Source organism: Mus caroli, unplaced genomic scaffold (assembly GCF_978045245.1).
Source record: "Mus caroli unplaced genomic scaffold, Mus_caroli_1 scaffold_1, whole genome shotgun sequence".
In the NCBI taxonomy this organism is placed as follows: domain Eukaryota; kingdom Metazoa; phylum Chordata; class Mammalia; order Rodentia; family Muridae; genus Mus; species Mus caroli.
Genome location: NW_028227256.1, coordinates 173901212 through 173928414, shown reverse-complemented (window position 1 = coordinate 173928414; position 27203 = coordinate 173901212). Strand labels below are relative to the sequence as shown.

The following is a 27203-nucleotide window of genomic DNA, read 5'->3' as shown; positions in this document are numbered from 1 at the left end:
GCACTTTCGTAATGTCCCCTTTTGGGGCATGATCCCAATGATCTTATTTCCTGCCAATAGTAGTAGGCCCCATCTCTAAAAGTTCCACTAATTCTCAATAGGAACAGGCTAGGGACCAACATGTTTCACACACGGGCCCTTGAGGGACATGTAAGATATGAATGACAGCTGTGGTCCTTGGTGTCTTTGTGACACTGATATCTGTCTTAAGAACACCCACTCACACCATTTTGCATTGCCCACCACTGTCCCTGACACTTTGATGAACAAACCGTCTTTCAGGTTATTAAACCCATCAAGGTTTTATAGTGAAAAGGAAATTGTAAATGACTGCTTATGGCCTGCTTTACTTTATTCTACTCTATGTCATTTAAAATATTAGACAGTTTAAGCATCTCTTCCAAGGGGATCTTTTTCTCGACTCTTTGGGAAATGATTCTCAGCTGTGTCTTAGAACCACAAGAGCTTTAAAACACTCCACTATACCGCTGTCCTGCAGGTACAGCTGGGGGATCTTTCTTCTAAGTTTCTCTGAAGGTTCCACCAAGATGAAAACTCCTATTCAAGTGATTGGACTGAATATGGCCACTAACTTCCTGTAGGCGAGTGCCAATAAGGTTTTTGATCTGTTGGTATGCTGGCATCTGCTTTTTCAATTTCTATGACTCTAAAGGCCAGACCTTAAAACATCCTATCCTATCTTCTCAGCTTAATTTATGACTTGTTCACACACCCTAGGACCAAAACCAGAGCTGGCATATGATCCAACTTCTGTCTGCTTGTGACATCCATTCCAGCTGCTTGTGTTTTGGACAGCTCTCCAGATATAGATCTAGGGACTCTGAAAGTGGAACAACTCTTTTTGTGGGCCAACTCCCAAGGGTCCCACTCAGCTCTGCCTGGTCACTCTACTCTTGTCTCTATGACAGCTGACTCTGTTCTGCCATTTTCTTTAGAAGGTCTGTAAGGAAATGTAGGTTTAAAATGTGGCTAGACCAGATGTCTCCAAGTAACATTTGACAACCATACTCCATATTTCACTGTGCAGTGTGGTCTCGCCATTGACTTCATTGGTACTGGAAAATAATCACCAACTATGTAAATACCACAAATTAATGCAATGTTAACTATGGAATTGCCTTTGCAATAAACATCTATGTATGTCAGCATGTGAAAGAACATATACAATCCTTCCATCAGTAGGTATACAAGTTCTTATGTGCATGCAAGTATATGGATCAGTGCACATATGTATTATTATTTGCCTGAAAACCAGCTGCCATGTCTTCAGAAGGCTATTTTTATCCTGGAATTGTTTTGCCATTGAGGTGAAGAATGTGAGATCCATGCTTTATTGATAACATTCCCATTGAAGTTGTGGGATTTTCCCCCCTTCTGCAAAATATAAGGTAAACAGTTCAGTCTTATTTAACATTACTATTCTTAGTCTTACTGGTTCATCATTTTAAAACAAAACCAATGGAGATTGGATATAGGGCTCCAGTCTCCAGAGGGTTTCTTGAATTTGTTCCTGCCCTGCATGTCTCACAGTGTCAGCTCTTCAGCCGCATCCCCAGCCCTCAGCTCATCAAGGTTTTCACCACCCTTTGATTTCCTTTCATTTCCTAAATGCCTGATTTTTCTCAAATTCAACATTAAAAAAACAAAATCTGAGGTTGAGAGTATAACTCAGTGATCTAGTGCGTGCTTAGCATGCCCGGCCCAAAGTATGACCCTCAGAACCTTTTAGAAATGTGCTGATTTACAGGTGGGGTTAACGTTTTCCTGAGGCAGGCTGCTTGAGAATTCACAATACACCAAGTAGTTCCATGTAGCCCAAGATGCAAAGTAGTAAACTGTGTGACCTCGCAGAGTGTAGGGTCTTCTGTGAGGGAAGAGGTGGACTCCCACCCCAACCCCACAAGCTTGTCTGAGGATTGGCACAAAGATGGCCAGGTCCTGGCAGCACATGGCAGGGAGGGCAGCAGATAAAGATAGTAAACCCACCTCCCCTACCACAAAAGGAATATATAATGGCCTCTCGGGGTCCCAGGGCTTTCAAAGCACATATGCTTGGCCAACCACCTTGTTTGACCAGTATCTCTTGTCAAGTTGGCCTGGAGAGCTTACATTGCTCCTTCTTAACTCTTTCCTTCATAGCCCCAGGACACATTATTCTGTCTATTCCAGAATGTTCCAACAGTCTCATTCCATAGCTCTCTCCTTCAAGTAGCAGATAAAAATCTCTATTATAAGCAAACCCTTTTGTTTGTTTGACACAGGGACTCATGTGATCCAGGGTGACTTGGAGTTCACTACAGAGCTGATACGAAGCTTGAAACCCTTTCCTTCCCTCTGTGACCTTCCAGGTTACTGGGGTCGCAGGTGTAGGCTGCCATGCCTGACTTAAGTAAAGTGTTTGTAAACCTCCTGGACCAGGTATACAGACCTTGTTCTCTTCAACCATAGAACTCAGAAGCACTGACTGAGAGTGAAATTCACTGACCCTCCATCCAAAGAGCAGCAAGGAAACATCCTGACCGAGCTGGCAGACTCTGCACCCTCCATCTTCTCCACCAAATACTTCTTTGGGACTTTTCTTAGAAATCTCATGATTGCCCTGGAATAGAGAATAGCTTTATTTTGAACACAGAACACTGCCAAGTTTTTTTTTTCCTTTTTTTAATGAGGTTCTGAGCTCTGAATCTATTTCTTCTTTAACTACCTTCTGACCTAGTTCATAAGATTATCCTCTGAAGCAGAGCTTAACACAGAATCTAGTTACTGCTTCATGAAGTTGAAAAAACGAATGGGATAAAGTCTTAAAGAAAAAGTGTTGTTCATTCTGAGATGAGGCCTCTGGCTTTGGTCTGAGCTCCTCTTTATGATTGTCTAAATCAGAGTAGGAAGGAGGACGGATTTAATGTTTTTCTAAGAAAATGAAAACTTGACAAACTCCTGAGTATTCTCAACTATATGTTCATTTATAAAGGTAATTCATAGTTTATTTATTAATTATTAAATAATTAATAACTTTACATTTGCACGTTCCCTAATTGGTAAAGATGGTAGTCAGAAATGAAGCTAACCATAGCTGAAAAGGTGTTTCAAGGTCATCTTGTCCCCAGATTGCATTATTCCAAAGTGATTGTCACCTTGCAAGCCCTGTGGTGTCTTGACAGTGACACTGGCTTCATTGGCTAAGGCATGTCTTCTCCACTAGAAAAATTAATGAAACATGTTCTGTACAAAGGCAGTACATATCTTTTGCAAAATAATTTATTGTATTTGTTCATCCAAAAAGAGAGAAGGAGACAGAGGAAGTGGGAGAAGAGGAAAAGACAATTGAAAATGAGAGAACCAGGCTCTTTATTTAACCATCATGTAGGGAATGGCAGGTCCTTACTAGAAACATGAGCAATCCTATAGCTGGGAGCAGAACAAAGTGGTTTAGTCTGCTACTATTTTGTCACATGTGAGGTGATAAAATAAATCCATAAGTGAAAGATAAGACAAGCATCTATGTACAGGGTCTACACATCACCAAGATGGTGGATGAGAAGGAAAACTTCTCTGAAAACTGGGAAACAAATGTAACCTGAGAAACCTGAAGCAGGGTGGCCAAAGGTCTTCCCTATACATCTAGTACTCTTTGCAAATAACAGAGATACGGTAACTTGGCAGAGAAAGATAGGTGCTGATGTGAATTAGTGAGATGTCAGTGTTGGGAAGGTGTGCTGGTTTGAATATGCTTGGTCCAGGAAGTGGCACTATTAGTATGTATGACCTTGTTGAAGTAGGTGTGACCTTGTTGGAGGAAGTGTGTTACTGTTGGTGTGGGCTTTAAGACTATTGTCCTAGCAGCCTGAAAGTCAGTCTTCCACTAGCACCCTTCAGATGAAGATGTAGAACTCTTTGCTCCTCCTGTACTATGCCTGCCTGGATGCTGCCATGCTCCTGCCTTGATGATAATGGACTGAACCTCTGAATCTGTAAGCCAGCTCCAAGTAAATGTCCTTATAAGAGTTCCTTTGGTTATGGTGTCTGATCACAGCAGTAAAACCCTAAGACCGAAGAGAACTAGGGACAAATACTGTATGAAAAGCCTTCATTTTCATTTTTTACAAAATGGGCTACCACCTACAAGGGTCCTCAATAAGAGCGTCAGCACCAGACACCCAGGAACAGCTTTGTACCTTTCCTGGAATCAGTAAGTGACAAATAATGAACTTGAACTCAAGGCCCCACAATCTAAGGTTATGTTTGTAACCAGTGGTTCTGAGTGTAGCTCTGAGGCAGCAACAGCACTGTGACCTGAGAAGTGATTAGAGGTCATAAGGAGAGACTGCAGGGGAGGGGTAGCAATCCTTCCCTTAGTACAGGAACCACACTTAACCATTAAAGTACAACAGCTCTTCTACTCTGAAATGCTGGACATTCTGCCTTCACTCCCTTCTGTGAAAGATGTTTAGTTTGCATGAAAGTACAATTCATTATGTATAGTTTTAAAAATCAAAACAAGGGCTGGCAAGAGAGTTTAGTAGATAAGAGCACTTGCGACCAAGCGTTAAAACTAGAGTTGGATTCTCAATACCCATGTGGTGGACGGAAAGAAGCAACTCTTTCAACTGTTCCTCTGACTTCTGCACATGTGTTGCCTACATGCACACATGCATATAGGCATACATAAATACACACACATACTAAGCAATAAAAAATTAATTCGTGGTGACAAAAAAAATGTAAAACAATTGGCTACTTAGGGTTTCATCTTGCAAAATGTGAATAATTTCATTTACCTCTACATTTACCTCTAGGGTCAAACCTATTCCACCCTAAGGTATTACCTCCAGCATCTGCCAAGGCTTTTTGTTTGCAAGGTAGGCATGGTGAGTATACATGGCCCTAAAGTTTTACACAAAGAACCATGCATTGGCTTGATAATGAAGGATTACTGGGCTGAGCTCCTGGAAGCCTGAGGCTAAACCAGACCTACTTCTTCTAGAGGAAGCTGGCTCTGCTCCTTTGAAAGGCAAAAGGCCAGAGTTTTTCAACCTTCCTTATGCTGCGACCCTTTAATATAATTCCTCATGTTATGGTGAACCCCAGCCATGAAATTATTTCATTGCTACTTCATAACTGTAACTTTGCTACTGTTACGGATTGAATTGTAAATATCAGATATTCAGGATATGTGATATGTGACCCCATGGGGATTGCAACACATAGGTTGAGAATAAGTGTGGTAAGATCTCTCTTTGTCTCACTTTCTACCCTGAAGATAGACACTGAGGTAGTCAATCACACCATTTCCTGTACTCCTATGGGGGGGGGGGGCTCTGTGTACCGCAGCATGGAGCTGTTGCTATATCCTTGATCCTATCCTTACTCTTCCCCAGCTTCTCCCCACCTGACCTTCAACCTGGTGCCCCCAAACCAGATATTCTGACCACTCAAGACCAGTAAAATAAATGATTCTATGTGCTTCCCTGCAGGGATGCAGTTATTATCATTCATATCATGGAATAATAGTCCTAGTGAGTTTGACAGGTATTATTGATATACTTAAGGTTTAGGGAAATATGGTTCTATCAACTGTTCCGGGAAAGAAGTAAAAGACTCCTATTGGTCTCCCTTGGAGGATATCTAAACCACAGTAATCACATAGGCCTGCCTACATCCTGCAAGAGAGAAAAAGTAAGACAGGTGCCAAGATCTCAGGCTGTCTGCTCACAGCATGTGTGTGCTTGAGATGGAATCTCAAATTCTCACATAATCATGGTCCATACTGAGGAATCATTGATGCCTTGGAGGTTCCCATTTTCATCCTGAAATGTGATCTGAAATAGCTTGTTGAATTCCAGAGAGAGAACTGGACAAAGTGACAAAGCCTGAGGGATAAAAGATGCCTGCACATTCTCCATGGCCTCTTCCTCCTTAAAGAAACACTATCCTCAATTTTTATCAGGCTTTTATTATCCTAAATTCTTGCCTAAGGCTAGACCCCTATCTAAGCCTTCCTTACCTGTCTCATCCCATACCCCTCCAAAGTTCAAAGTAACAAATTCAGAAGAGGATACCTGATTGTTCAGTGGTGGTCAAGGTTGAATAAGCAAGAATGAGGACTCCTCCTCCTCTTCCTCCTCTTCTTCTCCTCCTCCTCCTCCTCTTCCTCTTCCTCTTCTTCTCCTTCTCCTCCTCCTCCTCCTCCTCCTCCTCCTCCTCCTCTTCTTCTTCTTCTTCTCCTTCTCCTTCTCCTCCTCCTCCTCCTCCTCCTCCTCCTCCTCCTCCTCCTCCTCCTCCTCTTCTTCTTCTTCTTCTTCTTCTTCTTCTTCTTCTTCTTCTTCTTCTTCTTCTTCTTCTTCTCCTCCTCCTCCTCCTCCTCCTCCTCCTCCTCCTCCTCTTCTTCTTCTTCTTCTTCTTCTTCTTCTTCTTCTTCTTCTTCTTCTTCTTCTTCTTCTTCTTCTTCTTCTTCTTCTCCTTCTCCTCCTTCTCCTCCTCCTCCTCCTCTTCTTCTTCTTCCTCTTCTTCTTCTTCTTCTTCTTCTTCTTCCTCTTCTTTTTCTTCTTCTTCTTCTTCCTCTTCTTCTTCTTCTTCTTTCGTTTTTTTCCTGATCAAGAGATTATTTCTCAATAGGGTGTAGATTGAAGACTGCATTAAAAAGTGACTAAACCGTTTAAAAGGATTAACTGGGTAAGCCATTCCCAGTAGTAACAGCTTGAAAAGGCTAAATTGTTCATAACTGAATGGTCTTTAAACAGAGGAACCTGTAATCCAAGCGTTTAGAAAACTAGGGCTAGTGTCTAAGACCAGCCTGGGCTGCATTGTTTTGACACTGTCTTGAAAAGTTTTTTAAAAATTAATTAATGATTCCTTTACATTTAACATATTTCAACCAAGAGCCTACTGTCAGCATTTACTATAGTTTCCTTATTATAAATGAGTTATTTCTGATATCATATATAACTATAATATATAAATATAATATCTATATTTTATATGCATGTATATTATATATATATATCTACATCTTAAGTTTTCATTATTTTAGTGAATTTAAATAATCTTATTAATTTAAAAATGAATAATATCTACATTACTATTTCTTTGTGGGGGGGGGGAGGTCGAGACAGGGTTTCTCTGTATATCCCTGGCTGTCCTAGAACTCACTTTGTAGACCAGGCTAGTCTTGAACTCAGAAATCTGCCTGCCTCTGCCTCCCAAGTGCTGAGATTAAAGGCGTGCACCACTACGCCCAGCTTACATTACTATTTCTAAGTCTTTACATATTTATATTACACAGATACGGCCTCCAAGAGTGTCCACTGTAACCTCATCATAGTACAGCTGGATAAAGTTTGTAATCTGAGTGGAGACAGACTCTGGCCTGGTGTCAAGTTCTTGTAACTTCAATATCAGCATTTCTTTACTAAATTCAATGTCTTCTACACAGATTCTAATTTTGCCGTATGAATTTTTAAATTTCCAAGATTAGAGAATTATAATACTGAATTTTTTCAAGGCCTTGTTATAATGAGAGCAAATATAAATTAGAAGGTGATTGGAAGTGAATCAGGAGCCCAAATTTATAGCTTCGAGGGTGCTACTTAAATTAAAAAGTTAATTATAATGTGAATATGGATGAAAGGTTTATTTCTCATTATTTAAAATATTTACATATTTATAAGAAGCTTCATAGAAGGTACTTGAATGCTAATTTTTCTTGTCTATATACTAACCTAATAACTCCATCATATTGTGTAACAGTTTATAAGTTTTAAAATATGTTAAAATCCATAGAGACATTAAGGAGAGAAATTATACTCCTGAGAGCACTGAATAGTCTTTTGAAAGATTGATAACAGCTGTTGTAGCTAGAATTGGCTAATTAATGTAGTAGTTACAGTATTAAAAATTTATCAATGTGTTAATGGAGTATAGACAATATTTGATAGAGATAATAAAGATGATTTTATACGACAAAAGGGAAACAAAGGGAAAGTCTCGCTTGAGAGCATCCTTTTGAGCTCATGCCTACACAGTTGATCTTGCTCAGACTCTCTGGGCTGCCTTTGCATGTTGCCTAGTATGGCAATATACATTACAAACGACACAGTGGACATCAAGGGTGAAATGTTAAACAAGGTAGACACCATACAGAACAAGCTCGGAAAACTGGTTCTGCTACTAATTATGCTTTGGGTTCTTATCCATTGCACTGTGCCCAAGACCCCCGTCCTCACCTAATTGACTGAAATCTGAACTCATGATACAGTGATCCCACTTTGCATTAAAAATTAGTGCATACTAAGGAAATGAACCTAGTCAAGAGACATACTCCACTTCTTAATTATTTTAACCTCTTACTTGTTATTCACTTCTTAATTATATTAACACACAACAGTAGCCACCATGTGGAAACAACCTATATGTGTACAGTGGATACATGGATAATGAGCTTGTGGTACCTATACGCTATGGCGTAGTATGTAGCCACAAAAAAGAATAACTTCCTGACACTTGCAATATGTTAGATGTTTCTGGAGATCATTTCATTAAATGCAGTAAGAGAAACTCCTCACTCATGTGGATATAAAAGAGCTGGAGTTGACTTTATAGGCGCTGAGAACACATAAGTGATTACCAGAGACTGATGAGCACAAGAAACAGAGCATGGGAAAGACTGGCCAATGAGAATAAAGCATGGTAAAGACTGACCAGTAAGAACAGAGCATGGGAAAGACTGACCAGTAAGAACAGAGCATGGGAAAGACTGACCAATGGGAACAAAACATGGGAAAGACTGGCCAATGAGAATAGAGCATGGTAAAGACTGACCAGTAAGAACAGAGCATGGGAAAGACTGACCAGTGAGAACAGAGCATGGGAAAGACTGACCAATGGGTACAAAGGTACAGTTCAGCCAGAGCAAGAAGCTGCAGTGTGCTGTTGCATGGCAGGGGCCCTACGTGTAGCTGTTATGTTCTGTGTATTTCAAGCCAGAAGACAAGAATCAGAATGTATTCACCACAAAGAAATGTTGATTGCCTGAGAGATTTAGCCCGATTTGACCATTAGACAGTCTGTCCCTGTATAAAAACAGCACCTGATATTCTGCAAATATATACAACTTTTATGTTTTTAGTCTGTCTATTAGATAAACAGAAACATTACAATAAAATAGATGATGCTTACATCACACATGCACAAGTGATGTGATTGTATACCTGACACACGTTCATTTTCAATCACTGACAGCTAATATCATCACCACCACCATAATCCTTACCACCGTATTCACCACGGTTAGCATTGTATTCATCATCGCCATTGCTGTTATGATTCCGATATCTAATAGTAAATGGCTATAAGGGTACCCATGTTCATTTTTCCAATAGTTTCTAATGTTCATGATATTGCTCATTCTCTGAGATGAGAAGCATCATCTATTGACAAACATAGTTATACACACCACAAGCTTGTGCAACTCCTTACTGATGCATGCTGCAGAAACGGTAAAGATACAGGAGGATCCAACGTAATATTCTGCATCTAGACCACGGTAGGTGGAGGGTTCCTTTTCAGTAACATTTAAATCTCTCACCAGAGACAAGTCATCTAACGAAGCTTTGCCCTATAAACCAATAACGAGTCAAGGGCAAATAGCAGCTCTGTCCAATACACGCAACTTTGGCTCTTTTGATCCATCCTCTGGGAGGCTTGCTGCAATTTCTCTATCAAAAAGTTAATGGGAAATGCTGCCTTCCGACAAGGGAATTGGTGTGTCACTGCCATAAAATTAATAGTTTTGAGGGATGAGTTAAGTTTTGCCCAGTTTTTCTGTTTGCATCCTGTACTTAAAAAGATGTTTGTGCATAAGGATGTGCATTGTGATTGTGACAAAATCCATATTCTCACCAAGCATGGTGGTTTTCTAGTTTAAGCCCTCAGGAGGGTCATGGAGGAGGCATGAGAGGTCAGGGCCAGTCAAGGCTATAATGAGACTGTCTGGAAAACTAAAATGATATCAATTTATATTATCACCTATGTAATACTTTTGGCTATAAGAGTTTTCTGTTTGTTCCCTAATAGAGTTGGCTTATATAGGGGAAAGCATAGATTATGCTGGGTGTAGTGGCTGCTATTTGTAGTCCTTAACTCTTCGATGGTGATGGCAGGGTGATCAGTGAGCCCAGGAATTCAAGGCCAGCTTGAACAACATAGTGAGACCCCCTCATCACCTAACAAAATTACAAATCTAAACATCCTATGGTTTTCCCTTTATCTCAGAGGATCAAATGTCCATCTTGCATACATTATATTTAAGAGACAGTATTGCCTAGAGAACACTTTGTTTTTCTTCTATTGACTTCTGGTCCCTACCCATGAGCTACATGGCTAGGTGCAGCCACAGGACGCTCTGCGTATGCCATAAGCCACTCCCTTATCATAACCTACTTCAGCACAGGAAATGACTCTTGAGATCACCTTACCTGTCTGACCAAGGGCTGCATTTGTGTCACTGTTATGGATCTCAGCTCCTAAAACTCCATGCACTGGGGATTCCAATTATTTTAAAAATCAGATTTAAATAAGCCTGGCTTGAACTACAAGTGTTACTGGCCTGCCAGAGTGAAGATTGTAAGAATTTAGGCTCAGCACTGACTCTCCAAGGCTCTACAAAAGCCTACACATTTTTTTCAGCATCAATCATTGAAGCCCTTGGGCTATTTCCCAGGGCCTGTTCATCACTACAACCCATATACTTTGTGTCCTTTCAATCCTAGGACCCACAAGGCTGGGTCCCTGAGCCTAGAGACATATTTTAATTCTTGCTGGCCTGGGGAAGTTTTCCCTCTCCTAGGCTGTTCTGGGTGCTGGTGATAAATCTTTTCCTGCTTGCAAGACAGTATTTCTCCCCCAGTTTTAGGCATGGCAACATATTCCTCTCTATCTCCCTGTTTCTAGCAACATTCCTCTACCCCCTTCTGGTCAGTGTAGTTTCTCCACAGCTCAGGATTTGGGACAACAAAGTACAGAAAGAGAAAGGCTATGACTGTGGGGATCCTTGATTTGGGAGCCCTTGAATAAAGCCTCTCCTAAGGTTTTGTTTTCTTCCAGATGAGTACAGGAAGAAAACAAGCATCTTAATGAACTATCCTACATGCTTTGAAAGATCAAACTGCAGAGAGTTGTTGGGTGCATGAGCGTGTATGCAGAGAATACTTCAGTCACAGGAAATAACTGCTGCTAATAATGGCTGACTATGAACTAGAGATCTTGGGCACACTGCCACAAGAAGTGGGTTTGCTTTATCCTGAGGACCATCTGCAGCATTGGAATTTATTTAACCTATGCACACAAGGCTTCCTGCATATGTAGAGAAGTTTCTTTGACTCTGGAAAGTGAAACAGAACAATTGATTTAAATAACAATTCTCTTAGTTATTTAAAAAACAAAAACAAACAAACAAACTGTAAGTATGGTGATGTAGGTCTGTAGTCCCAGCATTCTGGAGGTAATCCCAGAACAGGAAAGAAGAACAGAAGGTCAAGGTCACCTTCAGCTATAGCTTAAAGTAATAAGGCAACCTGATCTAGAGACTGGATGTCAATCAAAAAGGCTCCTTCATTCATAGAAGCATTAAATAAATTACTTCGTTTCAACAAACCATTTGAAATTATTATTTTTCTCAATTGATTTATTTAAAAAATCAGATAATGTTATATTACCTTCAAATTTAGATTTGATTGTTAAAACTATTTATGCACATAAATTTGGCAGAAACTAACTTAGTACCTTGTCCTGGTTAGCCTTCCCTGTCAACTTGACTCAGCCTACAGACCTCTGAGAAGAGAATCCTCAATGTACAAATTCCCTGGATCAGTTTGGTCTGTGTGCATGTTTGTGAAGGGCCATCTTGATTCTGTATTGATGGAGGAGAACGCAGCCCATTGTGGGTAGCAGCATTTCTCTGAGCAGAAGCCAGTGAGTAAGCCAGAGAAGGAGTCCAAATTCAATGTTCTGCCTGGTTCTGGCCTCAAGAACTGAGTTCCCTCAATGATGGATTGTGACCTGAAGATAAAAGTCAAATCAACCCTTTCCTTCTCAGGTTGCTTTTGGACAAAGGGTTTTATCACAGTTGAAAAAAGAAAATTAGAGGGCCACAGGCCTCATCCGGCCGGATCAGCACCGGGGTAGCTGGAGCGCAGGGTTGCCTGACACCCGCCAGCTACCCACGACCCCCGCTGCAGGATTTTGGGACTGCTGGTGAGTGGAACACAGCTTCTGCTCCAGTCCAATCACACGGGACCTGAGACTGCTCTGGTTGGGGAGAGAGAAATCCGGCCTACATAGGGCCACAAGCCTCTTCCGGTCAGAAAAGCACCGGGGCAGCTGGGGCGCAGGGTCGGCTGACACTCGCCAGCTACCGACAACACCCGCCACAGGATCTTAAGACTTCTGGAGAGTGGAACACAGCTTCTGCTCCAATCCAATTGCGCGCGGGACCTGAGACTGCATTAGTTAGGGGAGCAGAAACCAGCCTGAGTAGGGCCACAGGCCTCATCCAGCCGGATCAGCGCCGGGGTAGCTGGAGCGCAGGGTTGCCTGACACCTGCCAGCTACCCACTACCCCCGCCGCAGGATTTTGGGACTGCTGGTGAGTGGAACACAGCTTCTGCTCCAGTCCAATCATGCGGGACCTGAGACTGCTCTGGTTGGGGTGAGAGAAATCCGGTCTACATAGGGCCACAAGCCTCTTCCGGTCAGAAAAGCACCGGGGCAACTGGGGCGCAGGGTCGGCTGACACTCGCCAGCTACCCACAACACCCGCCACAGGATCTTAAGACTTCTGGTGAGTGGAGCACAGCTTCTGCTCCAATCCAATTGCACGCGGGACCAGAGACTGCATTAGTTAGGGAAGCAGAAAACCGGCCTGAGTAGGACCACAGGCCTCTTCCGGCTGGACCAACACCGGGGTACCGTCAGCTACCCACGACCCCCACCGCAGGATTTTGAGACTGCTGGTGAGTGGAACACAGCTTCTGCTTCAATCTTTAAACAGTGACAACGATAACAACTAACCCCGGAGATTACCAGATGGCGAAAGGTAAACGTAATAATCTTACTAACAGAAACCAAGACCACTCACCATCATCAGAACCCAGCACTCCCACTTCGCCCAGTCCAGGGCACCCCAACACACCGGAAAAGCTAGACACGGATCTAAAAGCATATCTCCTGATGATGGTAGAGGACTTCAAGAAGGACTTTAATAACACACTTAAAGAAATACAGGAGAACAATGCTAAACAGGCAGAAGACACTTAAGAGGAAGCACAAAAATCCCTTAAAGAATTGCAGGAGAACACTGCTAAAGAGTTACAAATCCTTAAAGAAAAACAGGATAACATAATCAAACAGGTAGAAGTCCTTACAGAAAAACAGGAAAACACATCCAAACAGATGATGGAAATGAACAAAACCATACAAGACCTAAAAAGGGAAGTAGACACAATAAAGAAAACCCAAAATGAGGCAACACTGGAGATAGAAACCCTAGGAAAGAAATCTGGAACCATAGATACGAGCATCAGCAACAGAATACAAGAGATGGAAGAGAGAATCTCAGGTGCAGAAGATTCCATAGAGAACATCAGCACAACAATCAAGGAAAATGTAAAATGCAAAAAGATCCTAACTCAAAACATCCAAGAAATACAGGACACAATGAGAAGACCAAACCTACGGATAATAGGAGTGGATGAGAATGAAGATTTTCAACTCAAAGGACCAGCAAACATCTTCAACAAAATTATAGAAGAAAACTTCCCAAATCTAAAGAAAGAGATGCCCATGAACATACAAGAAGCCTACAGAACTCCAAATAGACTGGACCAGAAAAGAAATACCTCCCGACACATAATAATCAGAACAACAAATGCTCTAAATAAAGATAGTATACTAAAAGCAGTAAGAGAAAAAGGCCAAGTAACATATAAAGGCAAGCCTATCAGAATTACACCAGATTTTTCACCAGAGACTATGAAAGCCAGAAGATCCTGGACGGATGTTATACAGACACTAAAAGAACACAAATTCCAGCCCAGGCTACTATACCCAGCCAAACTCTCAATTAACATAGATGGAGAAACCAAAGTAATCCACGAAAAAACCAAATTCACACATTATCTCTCCACGAATCCAGCCCTTCAAAGGATAATAACAGAAAAAAACCAATACAAGGACAGGAACCACGCCCTAGAAACAACAAGAAGGTAATCCCTCAACAAACCTAAAAGAAGACAGCCACAAGAACAAAATGCCAACTTTAACAACAAAAATAACAGAAAACAACAATTACTTTTCCTTAATATCTCTTAATATCAATGGACTCAACTCCCCGATAAAAAGACATAGACTAACAAACTGGCTACACAAACAAGACCCAACATTTTGCTGCTTACAGGAAACTCATCTCAGAGAAAAGGATAGATACTACCTCAGAATGGAAGGCTGGAAAACAATTTTCCAAGCAAATGGCATGAAGAAACAAGCTGCAGTAGCCATTCTAATATCTGATAAGATTGACTTCCAACCCAAAGTCATTAAAAAAGACAGGGAGGGACACTTCATACTCATCAAAGGAAAAACCCTCCAAGAGGAACTATCAATCCTGAATATCTATGCTCCAAATACAAAGGCAGCCACATTCATTAAAGAAACTTTAGTAAATCTCAAAGCACACATTGCACCTCATACAATAATAGTGGGAGACTTCAACACACCACTTTCACCAATGGACAGATCATGGAAACAGAAACTAAACAGGGACACAGAGAAACTAAGAGAAATCATGAATCAAATGGATCTGGCAGATATCTACAGAACATTCTATCCTAAAACAAAAGGATATACCTTCTTCTCAGCACCTCATGGTACCTTCTCCAAAATTGACCACATAATTGGTCACAAAACAGGCCTCAACAGATACAAAAATATTGAAATTGTCCCATGCATCCTATCAGATCACCATGGACTAAGGCTGATCTTCAATAACAAAATAAATAATAGAAAGCCAACCTTCACGTGGAAACTGAACAACACTCTTCTCAATGATACCTTGGTCAAAGAAGGAATAAAGAAAGAAATTAAGGACTTTTTAGAGTTCAATGAAAATGAAGCTACAACATACCCAAACTTATGGGACGCAATGAAAGCATTTCTAAGAGGAAAACTCATAGCTCTGAGTGCCTCCAAAAGGAAACTAGAAAGAGCACACATTAGCAGCTTGACAACACACCTAAAAGCACTAGAACAAAAGGAAGCAAATTCACCCAAGAGGAGTAGACGGCAGGAAATAATCAAACTCAGGGGTGAAATCAACCAAGTGGAAACAAGAAAAACTATTCAAAGAATCAACCAATCAAGGAGCTGGTTCTTTGATAAAATCAACAAGATAGATAAACCCTTAGCCAGACTCACTAGAGGGCACAGGGAAAGCATCCTAATTAACAAAATCAGAAATGAAAAAGGAGACATAACAACAGATCCTGAAGACATCCAAAACATCATCAGATCCTTCTACCAAAGGCTATACTCAACAAAACTGGAGAAACTGGATGAAATGGAGAAGTTCCTAGACAGATACCAGGTACCAAAGTTGAATCAAGATCAGGTTAATGATCTAAACAGCCCTATATCCCCCAAAGAAATAGAAGCAGTCATTAATAGTCTCCCAACTAAAAAAAGCCCAGGACCAGATGGGTTTAGTGCAGAGTTCTATCAGACCTTCAAAGAAGATCTAATCCCAGTTCTTCACAAACTATTCCACAAAATAGAAACAGAAGGTACTCTACCCAACTCATTCTATGAAGCCACAATTACTCTGATACCTAAACCACAAAAAGACCCAACAAAGATAGAAAACTTCAGACCAATATCCCTTATGAATATTGATGCAAAAATCCTCAATAAAGTTCTTGCTAACCGAATCCAAGAACACATCAAAACAATCATCCATCCTGACCAAGTAGGTTTCATCCCAGGGATGCAGGGATGGTTCAATATACGGAAATCCATCAACATAATCCAGTATATAAACAAACTCAAAGACAAAAACCACATGGTCATCTCGTTAGATGCGGAGAAAGCATTTGACAAGATCCAACACCCATTTATGATAAAAGTCTTGGAAAGATCAGGAATTCAAGGCCCATACCTAAACATGATAAAAGCAATCTACAGCAAACCAGTAGCCAACATCAAAGTAAATGGTCAGAAGCTTGAAGCAATCCCTTCAAAATCAGGGACTAGACAAGGCTGTCCACTTTCTCCATACCTATTCAACATTGTACTTGAAGTCCTAGCCAGAGCAATTCGACAACAAAAGGAGATCAAAGGGATACAAATTGGAAAAGATGAAGTCAAAATATCACTTTTTGCAGATGATATGATAGTATATATAAGTGACCCTAAAAATTCCACCAGAGAACTCCTAAGCCTGATAAACAGCTTCGGTGAAGTAGCTGGATATAAAATTAACTCAAACAAATCAATGGCCTTTCTCTACACAAAGAATAAACAGGCTGAGAAAGAAATTAGGGAAACAACACCCTTCTCAATAGTCACAAATAATATAAAATATCTTGGTGTGACTCTAAGGAAGTGAAAGATCTGTATAATAAAAACTTCAAGTCTCTGAAGAAAAATTATAGAAGATCTCAGAAGATGGAAAGATCTCCCATGCTCATGGATTGGCAGGATCAACATTGTAAAAATGGCTATCTTGCCAAAAGCAATCTACAGATTCAATGCAATCCCCATCAAAATTCCAAATCAATTCTTCAACGAATTAGAAAGTGCAATCTGCAAATTCATCTGGAATAACAAAAAACCTAGGATAGCAAAAACTCTTCTCAAGGATAAAAAACCTCTGGTGGAATCACCATGCCGGACCTAAAGCTCTACTACAGAGCAATTGTGATAAAAACTGCATGGTACTGGTATAGTGACAGACAAATAGACCAATGGAATAGAATTGAAGACCCAGAAATGAACCCACACACCTATGGTCACTTGATCTTCGACAAGGGAGCTAAAAACATCCAGTGGAAGAAAGACAGCATTTTCAACAAATGGTGCTGGCACAACTGGTTGTTAACATGTAGAAGAATGCGAATCGATCCATTCCTATCTCCTTGTACTAAGGTCAAGTCTAAGTGGATCAAGGAACTTCACATAAAACCAGAGACACTGAAACTTATAGAGGAGAAAGTGGGGAAAAGCCTTGAAGATATGGGCACAGGAGAAAAATTCCTGAATAGAACAGTAATGGCTTGTGCTGTAAGATCGAGAATTGACAAGTGGGACCTCATGAAACTACAAAGCTTCTGCAAGGCTAAAGACACCATCAATAAGACAAAAAAACCACCAACAGATTGGGAAAGGATCTTCACCTATCCTAAATCAGATAAAGGACTAATATCCAATATATATAAAGAACTCAAGAAGGTGGACTCCAGAAAGTCAAATAACCCCATTAAAAAATGGGGCTCAGAACTGAACAAAGAATTCTCACCTGAGGAATACCGAATAGCAGAGAAACACCTGAAAAAATGTTCAACATCCTTAATCATCAGGGAAATGCAAATCAAAACAACCCTGAGATTCCACCTCACACCAGTCAGAATGGCTAAGATCAAAAATTCAGGTGACAGCAGATGCTGGCGAGGATTTGGAGAAAGAGGAACACTCCTCCATTGTTGGTGGGATTGCAAGCTTGTACAACCACTCTGGAAATCAGTCTGGCGGTTCCTCAGAAAATTGGACATAGTACTACCGGAGGATCCAGCAATACCTCTCCTGGGCATATATCCAGATGTCCCAACCGGTAAAAAGGACACATGCTCCACTATGTTCATAGCAGCCCTATTTATAATAGCCAGAAGCTGGAACGAACCCAGATGTCCCTCAACAGAGGAATGGATACGAAATTATGGTACATTTACACAATGGAGTACTACTCAGCTATTAAAAAGAATGAATTTATGAAATTCCTAGCCAAATGGATGGACCTGGAGGGCATCATCTTGAGTGAAATAACACAATCACAAAAGAACTCACACAATATGTATTCACTGATAAGTGGATATTAGCCCAAAACTTAGAATACCCAAGATATAAGATACAATTTGATAAACGCATGAAACTCAAGAAAAATGAAGACCAAAGTGTGGACACTGTGTACCTTCTTAGAACTGGGAACAAAACACCCAGGGAAGGAGTTACAGAGACAAAGTTCGTAGCTGTGATGAAAGGATGGACCATTTAGAGACTGCCGTATCCAGGGATCCATCCCATAAGCAGCTTCTAAACGCTGACACCATTGCATACACTAGCAAGATTTTGCTGAAAGGACCCAAATATAGCTGTCTCTTGTGAGACGATGCTGGGGCCTAGCAAACAGAGGAGTGGATGTTCACAGTCAGCTATTGGATGTATCACGGGGCTCCCAATGGAGAAGCTAGAGAAAGTACCCAAGGAGCTAAAGGGATCTGCAACCCTATTGTTGGAACAACATGATGTACTAACCAGAACCCCGGAGCTCTTGTCTCTAGCTGCATATGTATCGAAAGATGGCCTAGTCGACCATCAATGGAAAGAGAGGCCCATTGGACTTGCAAACTTTATATGCCCCAATATAGGGGAATGCCAGGTCCAAAAGAATGGGAATGGGTGGGTAGGGAAGTGGGGGGCGCTATGGGGGACTTTTGGGGTAGTATTGGAAATGTAATTGAGGAAAATATGTAATAAAAATCAAAAAAAAAAAAAGAAAAAAGAAAATTAGAAACGTGTTAAGAAAAGTCTCTGAATGTAGGTGTATGTGTTCCCTGAGAGGGAATCAACTGATAGAATTCATTTGATCATCCAGCGCAATTCAGTCATGACAAAGTCATTCCATTTTTCCTCCCTCATCACCTTCCAGTGAAGCTTAAGTCACATTTGAACTGTGAAAAGGCACATTTACAAGGATGCCTGTTGATGGCACATGTTTGAAGATGATGCTGACTGTGCCTGGTGAACATGGAATACAACCGCTTAAAACATCTTCATGCTGAACAATGCTGCTCTCCAGGGATGAGGCTGCTGAAGGACTCATGAGGTACCTCATGGCTTCCAAGTGTCTCACTCCAACTGGGCCACTGCTTTCACACTTGTCCTTATCAAAACCCACTATGTCATCTTCAAGCAGTACCAGTGATATGCAATGTCACTGAATGAGGAAAACTGGGGTTGCTTTCCCAATCCTAGTTCTCACAAGAGTTTGAGGAGTCTTCTCAAGGCAAAGAGAATTTACCTAAACAAGGTGTTGGACTCCATAAAGGCCAAAAGTCACCAGTATCCATGAGGCACACACATCAGTGCAGCACAGCACAGCTCTTGGTGCAGGGCAAAGAAGAATTTACTAAATAATATGATAAAGTAAGATGGCTTTGAGTTCTGAGAGTTGCTGGAATTCAACATCAGGGGCAAGGGCTGGGGAGAGGGGAAAAAAATGTAGAATATGAAGCAAAAGACTAGACTGCCACCTTCCAATTGTGACAGAGCAAAGTTTAATTGCTTTCTGGCTATTAGATAAAGAGTTAGTATCATGGCTGGGTTGTGGCTCATTGGTAGGTCACAATCCCTCTGGGTTCCATCCCTAGCATGGGAAGAACAATAACCAAGCTAATGTTAACAGACCTAAGTCATCCCCTCCATCTAGTTCCTGGCCCTTACATCAGAAGTAGCTAATAGTGATAACTGACTCTTGATTAACTAAAAAATCACCAGGCTTTAATTTAAATTAGAGACAGCTTAGATCTGAAGATTGTTAGTTTAAAATTTATTTTAAAATAAATAAATCCAGCTAGAAACCAGATTCGTAGATGACCCAATATAGAAGTTGGAGCCCTTACCTTTAAAATATGCCACATCTGTGTAACTGTTTCTGTCTCCAAAACTCCATCCCCTAACTTTCCATCCTAGCCCTGGGTGGTTCTTCCTCCTCTTCATCATCATCATCATCGTCGTCGTCGTCGTCATCGTCATCCCCCTCATCTTCCTGGTCCTTTTTTTCTTCCCCCTCTTCTTCCTCTTGTGCTAGGGACTGAAACCAGTAACTCACATGTGTTAAATATGTACTGTACCTCTGAGCTCTATCCCCACCCTACAGCACCGTCTAATTGGCCTCTTGAAGAGCCCCTTGCCCTCCCTATGTTTCTGTTAGTCTTCATTTCCTATTTGCTCCGATGTGTGGAAATATTAAACCAAGAAAAAATATATCTTTCTGGCTTTATAGATTCCCTGGATGCTGTAGACTTGACAGGGTAATGCAAAGAACAATGGGGTTTGAGGAAGGAAGCCACTTGTTCACATCTTCCTGCCCTTTTCCTCCAGATGAGATTGGAATTTTAGTCCAAGCTCCTGCTCCCTGGAAGCAGGAGCCTCTCCTCTCCAGCATCAATCCCCTTTGTTCACTCCCCATGGACTCCTAGAGCAGATGCCTTGGGCAAAGACTTAGTACCAGCCATGGTTCATCCAATGTACGATGCTGAGGGAGTGGCTGGATCTGTAAGCATTCTCGATAGCTAGATGACATCTGGCCATAGCGTCCATTCCCTCTTCATATCCAATGTGAAAATTCAATGTCCTCAAAAGTGCTGTGATGACTATTCCTATTGTCAGCTTAACTACATCTAGAATTAACTGAAACCCAAGTGACTTGACACAGCTGAGAGATTTTTTTTTCTTAACTAAATCATTTGAAATGAGAAGATATACCTTTAATCAGGGCCACACTTTCTGCAGGCAAGCCTATATAAAGGACATGGAAGAAGGAAGCTTGTTCTGTCCTTACCTGCTTACTCTCACACTCTCTAGCAAGTCCATTCCTTTTCTGGCATTAGAGCCTACCTCTTCAGGACCCTGGTTTATACTGAAGATCAGCAAAGATACCCAGCCTCATGGACTGAACAGCTACTGGATTCTTGGACTTTCAATTGGTAGATAGCCATTGTTGGACTGACTGGTTGGGTCACAGCTGTAAGCCACTTAATAAATTCCCTTTCTCTGGACAGAGTTGGCAATTTCTCTAGCCTCCACTCAACTGCTACTTAGCAACAGTTTGCTAACCAACTGCAAGGTGTTGGCAAACCTGGAGTGTAAGGACCATTCTGTCTCTGTGTCTCTCTGTTTTTCTCTCTCTCTCTAGATAGGGACAGACAGACAGACAGATTCAGAGAACCCTGGCAAATACAAGTACATTCCATCTATAATCTGCAGAGAATACTAGCTATAATTATAAAGCTTGACAGGCACGGTGCCTTTCTGTAAAGCAACAGAACACGCCCCTCCCCCATAGTTGTTCTTCATTTAAAACATTGCCAGGTTTTCATCTGCCCAAGTCATCTGTGCAGAAGGATCAGTAATGACCAACTCAAACTCAACATGAGCTCTCTGCAGCTGCTCTCTATGAAAGTCATTTTAAGCTATGACTAGTAACCTGACACTCCAGAGGCTAAGGCAAGATGACCTGAGTTGGAGTCTAGCCTGGGTTGCTTACTGAGATTCTATCTTAAAAAAAAAAAAAAAAAAAAAAAAACCCAAACACACACACACACACACACACACACACACAAAGAGCACTGCAAACAAGCAAGCAACAAAAATCATTTTAAGTGCTAATAAAAGTAAAACCCCTGTGAGAAAAATAAAGCATCAGACATTGAAGCCACAGGCTGGAGAGGATTGCTACTCTTGCAGAGGACCTGGGTTCAGTTCTTAGCACCATGTCAAGTGGCTCACAACCTCCTATAAATCCAGCTCCTGGGGATCCAATGACTCTGGCCTCACTAGAGTGCACAATACACTCATACCCACACACAGCTACACATAATTCAAAATAATAAAATTAAAAATAAAATGAAGCCACGTGTACTGGCTCACATCTGTAAACCCAGCGCTGAGGACTTAGAAAACTAAGCAGAGTGATTATGGCCTCAAGCCTGAGCTACATAGCAAGGCTTCATTTCAAAAAGAAACAACCAGAGAAGCAAAGAAACAAGAAATAAAATTAAAGACATTGATAAACACATCTTCCAGGCCTCCTACTAAGAGCAATATGTAGAATGAGTTTAGCATTATAGCGAGTGAAATAACAGATGATAATACTTGGAATTTTAAAATTAACACAGGAGTTAAGTCTATATTAATTAAATACTTTTTAATATGAAAGGGTGATTATTACAGAGGGTTGTTAATTAACAAATATACAAGTAGGCAGGAGCAGTGGACAGGGTCCTTTCAGCCTCCATCTGCACCCAGGAGCTGGGGCTGTTCCATAGCCCTCTGTGCACAGATCCTGTCTGGGTAGAGGAAGAAAGAGCTCTAATTCCCAAGCTTGGAGGTGAGATCACAATTATCTCTCTGGTGACAGTCTAAGCCAACATCAGCCAGGAGTACATAGGGCAAAAGAGCAGTAGAGCAGCTGGGATAAGGTCCTTCCTGCCTCAATCTGCACCCAGGAGCTGGGGCTGTTCTACAGCCCTCTGTCCTGCCAAGGGGGAGTTGGTCTCCCAGGAGTGCTGAAACAGGCTTACAGGACCACAGGAAGGACAAGCTGAATCTAGAGACAGCTAGACCAACTAACACCAGAGATAACCAGATAACCAGATGGCAAAAGGCAAGCACAACAACCTTACCAATAGGAACCAAGGCTACATGGCATCATCAAAACCCTGTTCTCCCACAACAGCAAGTCCTGGATACCCCAACACACAGAAAAGCAAGATTTGGATTTAAAATCACATCTCATGATTCTGATAGACAACTTTGAGAAGGACATAAATAACTCCCTTAAAGAAATACAGGAGAACACAGGTAAACAGGTAGAAGATCTTAAAGAGGAAACATAAAAATCCCTTCAAGAATTACAGTAAGACACAACCAAACAGTTCCAAACAGGTGAAGGAATTGAACAAAACCACCAGGATCAAAAATTTGAAGTAGAAACAATAAAGAAATCACAAATGGAGACAACTCTAGAGATAGAAAACTTAGGAAAGAGGTCAGGAGTTATAGATGTGAGCATCACCAACAGAATACAAGAGATATAAGAGAGAATCACAGGTGCAGAAGATACTATAGAAAACATTGACACAAGAGTCAAAGAAAATGCAAAATGCAGAAAGCTTCTAACCCAAAACATCCAGGAAATCCAAGAACACAATGAGAAGCCAAACCTAAGGATAATGGGGATAGAAGAGAGTGAAGATTCCCAACTTAAAGGGACAGTAAATATCTTCAACAAAATTATAGAAGAAAACTTCCCCAACCCAAAGAAAGAAATGCCAATGAACATACAAGAAGCCTACAGAACTCCAAATAGATTGGACCAAAAAAGAAATTCCTCCTTTTACATAATAATAAAAATACAAAATGCACAAAACAAAGAATATTAAAAGCAATAAGGGAAAAAGGCCAAGTAACATATAAAGGTAGACCTATCAGAATTACACCAGACTTCTCAATAGAAATTGTGAAAGCGTGAAGATGCTGGGCCGATGTCATACAGAGGCTAAGAGAACACAAATGCCATCCTACACTATTATACCCAGCAAAATTGTCAATTACCATAGTTGGAGAAAACAAGGTATTCCATGGCAAAAACAAATTTACATAATATCTTTCCACAAATCCAGCCCGTCAAAGGATAATAAATAGAAAACTCCAACACAAGGAGGTAAACTATACCCCAGAAATAGCAAGAAAATAATCTTCTTTTAACTAACCAAAAAGATGATAGTCACATAAACATAATTCCACCTCTAACAACAAAAATTACAGGAAGAAACAATCACTTTTCCTTAATATCTTTTAATATCAATAGACTCAATTCCCCAAGAAAAAGACATAGACTAACAGACTAGCTACATTAACAGGACCCAACATTTTTCTGCATACAGAAAACCCACCTCAGTGACAAAGACAGACACTGCCTCAGAGTAAAAAGCTGAAAAACAGTTTTCCAAGCAAATGATCCCAAGAAACAAGCTGGACTAGCCATTCTTTTTTTTTTTTTTTTTAACAAATCTACTTTTATTTATTTATTCTCCATTAGTTTAAATCCGGGATGGGTACAGCATCACACGGATTCTGTGTCCAATGGCCTTTGCAGGAAGGTTGCTTCACAATTTGGCACGAACCATACCGATGTTTCCGTGGGCCCGAGTTACTTTTCCCCAGATCACTCTGGTTTTGTTTGGTTTGCCTCCAGGAGTCACTGTATTATTTTTTGCTTTATACACATAAGCACATCTCTTACCTAACTAGAACTCCGTTTCATCTCGGGCATAAACGCCTTCAATTTTAAGAAGAGCCGTGTGCTCTCTTTGGTTCCGGAGACCTCGCTTGTAGCCAGCAAAAATGGCCTTGCACCACAGCCTTCCAGACATACTTGCTGTTAGAAGTCCTGTTCCCAGCAGGCCTCCACAGGCACCAAGATGGCGGAAAGAGCTGGACTAGCCATTCTAATAGCAAATAAAATTGACTTTCAACTTTAAGTTATCAAAAAGATAATGAGTGACACTTCATACTAATCAAAGGTTAAAAATCTACCAAGGTGAACTCTCAATTCTGAACATCTATGCTCCAGATGCAAGGGCACCCACATTTGTAAAAGAAACTTTGCTAAATCTCAAAGCACACATTCTACCTCACACAATAATAATGGGAGACTTCAACACTCCACTCTCATCAATGAACAGATCATGGAAACAGAAACTAAACAGAGGCACAGTGAAGCTAACAGAAGTTACGAACCAAATGGATTTAACAGATATCTACAGAATATTTTATCCTAAAATAAATTAATATACCTTCTTCTCAGCACCTCATGGTACCTTCTCCAAAATTAGCCATATAATTCTTCACAAAACAGGCCTCAACTGATACAAGAAGACTGAAATAATCCCATGAATCCTATCAGATCATCATGGGGGTCTGTTCTTCAATAACAACAAAAATAATAGAAAACCTACATATACGTGAAAGCTGAACAACACTCTACTCAATGATACCTTGGTCAAGGAAGAAATAAAGAAAGAAATTAAAGACATTTTAGAATTTAATGAAAATGAAGCCACAACATACTTAAACTTATGGGACACAATAAAAGCCATGCTAAGAGGAAAACCCATAGTTCTGAGTGCCTCCAAAAAGAAACTGGAAGGAGCATACACTAGCAGCTTGATAGCACAGCTGAAAGCTCTAGAACAAAAAGAAGCAAATACACCAAGAGGAGTAGATGGCAGGAAATAATCAAACTCAGGGCAGAAATCAACCAAGTAGAAACAAAAAGAACTGTACAACGAGTCGACAAAACCAGGAGCTGATTCTTTGAGAAAATCAACAAGATAGATAAACCCTTAGCCAAACTAACCAGAGGGCACAGAGACAGTATCAAATCAACACAGTCAATAATGAAAGGGGAGACATAACAACGGAAACTGAAGAAATTAAAAAACAAAACAAAAACCATCAGATCGTACTACAAAAGCCTAAACTCAACAAAACTAGAAAATCTGAATGAAATGGACAATTTTCTAGACAGATATCAATTACCAAAGTTAAATCAGGATCAGATAAATTATCTAAACAGTTTCATAACCACTAAAGAAATAGAAGCAGTCATTAATAGTCTCCCAACCAAAAAAAGCCCAGGACCAGATGGGTTTAGTGCAGAGTTCTATCAGACCTTCAAAGGAGACCTAATACCAATACTCTTCAAATTATTCCACAAAATAGAAACAGAAGGAACACTACACAATTTGTTCTATGAAGCAATAATGACTCTGATACCTAAAGCACACAAAGACCCAACAAAGAAAGAGAACTTCAGACAATTTACCTTATAAATATCAATGCAAAAATACTCAATAAAATCTTTGAAAATTGAATCGAAGAACACATCAAAATGATCATCCATCATGATCAAGTAGGCTTCATCTCAGGGATGCAGCGATGATTCAATATACAGAAATCCATCAACATAATACACTATATAAACAAACACAAAGGAAAAAAACACATGATCATTTCATTAGATGCTGAGAAAGTATTTGACAAGATCCAACACGCCTTCATGATAAAAGTCTTAGAAAGATCAGGAATTCAAGGCTCATACCTAAACATAGTAAAAACAATATACAGCAAACCAGTAGCCAACATCAAACTAAATGGAGAGAAATTTGAAGCAATCCCACTAAAATCAGGGACTAGACAAGGCTGCCCACTCTCTCCCTGCCTGTTCAATACCATACTCAAAGTTCTAGCCAGAGCAATTAAACAACAAAAGGAGGTCAACGGGATACAAATTGGAAAGGAAGAAGTCAAAATATCACACTTGCAGATGATATGATAGTATACTTAGTGACCCAAAAAATTCCACCAGAGAACTCCTAAACCTGATGAACAACTTCAGCAAAATGGCTGGATATAAAATTAATTCAAACAAATCAGTGGCCTTCCTCTACTCAAAGGATAAACAGGCTGGTAAAGAAATTGAGGAAACAACGCCTTTCACAATAGTCACAAATAATATAAAATATCTTGGTGTGACTCTAACTAAACAAGTGAAATATCTCTATGACAAGAACTTCACTTCTTTGAAGAAACAAATTGAAGAAGATCTCAGAAGATGGAAAGGTCTCCCACGATGATATAGTGATAGGATTAATATAGTAAAAATGGTCATCCTGCCAAAAACAATCTACACATTCAATGCAATCCCCATCAAAATTCCAAGTCAATTCTTCATATAGTTAGAAGAGCAATTTGCAAATTCATCTGGAATAACAAAAAACCCAGGATAGAGAAAACTATTCTCAACAATAACAGAACTTCTTGGGGAATCACCATCCCTGACCTCAAGCTGTAAAGTAACAGGCAGGTAGATCAATGAAATAGAATTGAAGACCCAGAAATGAACATACACACTTATAGTCACTTGATCTTTGACAGAAGATGCTCCAACATGTAATAAGGACACATGCTCCACTATGTTCATAGCAGCCTTATTTATAATAGCCAGAAGCTGGAAAGAACCCAGATGTCCTTCAACAGAAGAATGGATCCAGAAAATGTGGTACATTTACACTATG

The 27203-nt window shown here is 40.5% G+C and overlaps 1 protein-coding gene and 1 pseudogene across 3 annotated transcripts in view; one reads left to right on the top strand and one right to left on the bottom strand.

Annotated features, from left to right (window-relative positions):
* Positions 1–27203, top strand: part of Pld5 (phospholipase D family member 5) — a 353497-nt gene that overhangs the window by 159836 nt on the left and 166458 nt on the right. The gene's annotated exons all lie outside the window — the stretch shown is intronic.
* On the bottom strand, positions 24132–24546 carry LOC110291702 (large ribosomal subunit protein eL33 pseudogene; annotated as a pseudogene).